We start from the raw sequence: 2,796 nt of genomic DNA, 5'->3' as shown, positions 1-2,796 counted from the left end.
CTGAGAATCCTACTTATCTGTTGGGAAGCAGCTTTTAGTATCCTGTAGGAAACGCGAGCTTTTACTTTTGAATGAATTCATTATTTTTCCTAATTTCAGTAGGAGAGGTGGATTGAATTTCAATTTTATCAAATTGCGTAGGTATTGCCTCTTCCATATACAGTCTTGCATTTTCTAATGAATAGCTATTTTCTCTACAACACTTAAAAAAATATTATTGAAAATATTTTATACTTCTGACTTCTTGTTAACAAACTTTTCACTGAGTTAGATAGGAATTTTAACAATATTCCAAATTGTTTTAATTTTATTGTCATAGGTGCTGATCTCAGACAGAACGCACATACTTTTCTTAATACAGTGCAGTAGTTTTTATAATTTTTCATTGTATCCGGATCATTACTCCTTCTAGCTATAAGATACATTTCCCTTTCCTTTTTAAAGGATATTTTTATCCTTGTTTCATTTGCTCTGAATTTGTTATCACGTACTGGTACAACGATGAACTGACAGTCACATCACTTGTCGATAACATGACCTGCTCCTTGAGGATGTTGCATTTTTTTCCGACAGTGTACGTGTGTGAGTGACTTTGATTAGTAACAGTATGTGCACTATTGTATACGAAACACCATCACGGAATTTTAATAAGTCGTTTAAATACCAGTTTTCGAGCACTCATTGCGTTGTATTGTAACAGTCTTGATTAATGTCCCATTGTACAAATAATTACCGCATAGCATAGTATGGATGACAGTCTCTGTAATGCGCATCGACGATTCCATGCTACTTCCGTTTCAAATATTGTACTTCAGCCGCTGATCGCCATCAGTCACGTATGCCCGCGAATCGTCAGTACTGGAAGACAAACAGCAAAATATTCCGCCCTCTCACATACGCTAATCCCACAGTGACCGCGCTACTTATCTCTCTGTCCCTGAGGTAAGCGGCCAAATGTACTTACGACCAAATTCACCAGCTTTAATTAAAATTAAGCACATCTTAAAATATAAATGTCTCAGTATGTTTGTTTGTTACTGAGCACGAAAACTACACTCTTAAGAAACTTTTGATGTTAGTTCAAGTCTTTGGATTCGCCTGGTTGTTGCTAGATGCATATTATTATAAAATGCGGCTGAGAAGCGTGGGTGGCCCGTGGTCGTAATTTGACGACGGAGGATAGTTTTATGGACTACCAATGGAAGAAGGGACATGGAGTGCTGAGTGTCAATATCATAAGTTGCGTTTGTCACTTAGTACTACGTGCTGCAGCACGCCCGTAGCTCATGTAAGTACCTTGTGCTAAAGCATGCACGAAACAGGTTGCTGAAAAATGGAACGGATAGTCTCCACGGAGTCGTTGAGTGGCACTTTGATTAACAAAGAAGCAATGTCAAAGCTGACCAGGATGTCTTTTGGCCCAAGTTTTGTTTCTTCAGCTTCCCAATGGAATGTGCCGAATCCTTTGTGTGTGTGTGTGTGTGTGTGTGTGTGTGTGTGTGTGTGTGTGTGTGTGTGTGTTCCCCAGGTGCGACAGATGTATAGCGGCCAAGTGTTTCACCAGTTTCACCGGGACCGGGAACACTCACTTTCAGAGGAACCATTGAAATTCATAACCAAGACAATAGTTTTGACAAGAAAGAGGAAAGCGTCAAGATAAACTGATTGTTGATTCCATTGCTGCAACAAACGACACGTTGCAAGTAACAATGGAGGAGCTGCAGCAGTAATGACCAGGGAGTGCGAAGAATACATAAGGGTGATGTTACGGACTTTCAGAGATGATGGAGAAGGGTAAATGTATCAATCTGAGGTAATGGACCCTGGTTCACAAACAGTGGAGTCGAAAGTTTCAATCAAAAATCGTGCTGATACCTATCGACAGTGGAATACATGTGCAGGTACAGTTTCTGATAACATTGTAGGGCAGGCACCTTCTTAGAGGTGGCAATAAGGACCAAAACAAGAAAATAAATCTGGTAAACGTAGGCTTGAGAGCTACGAGATATCGTTCATGTTTGATATCGTGAAACACATCTCTTCCACTGAACAAGAGCCCATAGCTCTTAAAATACGTTTTAGGAGCCCATGTTTATTACATTTATTTGTCCGTACTGCCACATCTGACAGTTGCCTACCCTAAAATCTTACTAAAAACGGTAGCAGTACATGTATTCCACTGTTAAGGATATTAGAACAGACAATGTACCACCAAGCGGCCACGAAAACCTCAACGATGTAAATCTACGTGTTGTTGTCCAGAACTTACGCTGGGACCTCAAAAATTTGTGGAACATGCAGAAGCTCAGGTGATCATGGAAAAGCAAGTCATTCGAGTGAGTTCGTTGTGATGAAACCTGTGGCCTTCTGCCTTCTGCCTTCTACCTAAACTAAACGGAGGTGAGCAATGTGCTGAAGCAACAGCAGTCAGTAGGTCAGTCGGTTTCTCCAGCAAATATGATGAAATATGTCTCACTCTTGCATTCAGGGCTCTTCCACAAGTGAAAAGGCCGAAGGTTCAGCCCGTGTGTGAGGTAACGGGCGAGATGTGGCGCCCTGGAAATATTCTAGTTTCTGAGTGGTTGTGGCTGCACTGGGACCTGTCGGCGGGCAGTGGTGCCGAATATTAGCCGGGGTCCATCGGCCGCCTGGCTGGGAATTCCATGGTGACGCTGTGTCGGAGAAGGAGACCTGCAGGGAGGGCCAAAGATGGCGGACCTTGTGAAACCTTAATGGCAGACATTTCACAGTTCATATAGAAAGTAATAGTAGCCAGATGAATCATGATACCTCAAA

This window comes from Schistocerca nitens, chromosome 9, assembly GCF_023898315.1.
Source record: "Schistocerca nitens isolate TAMUIC-IGC-003100 chromosome 9, iqSchNite1.1, whole genome shotgun sequence".
Classification (NCBI taxonomy): Eukaryota; Metazoa; Arthropoda; class Insecta; order Orthoptera; family Acrididae; genus Schistocerca; species Schistocerca nitens.
This window is presented reverse-complemented; position numbering follows the sequence as displayed.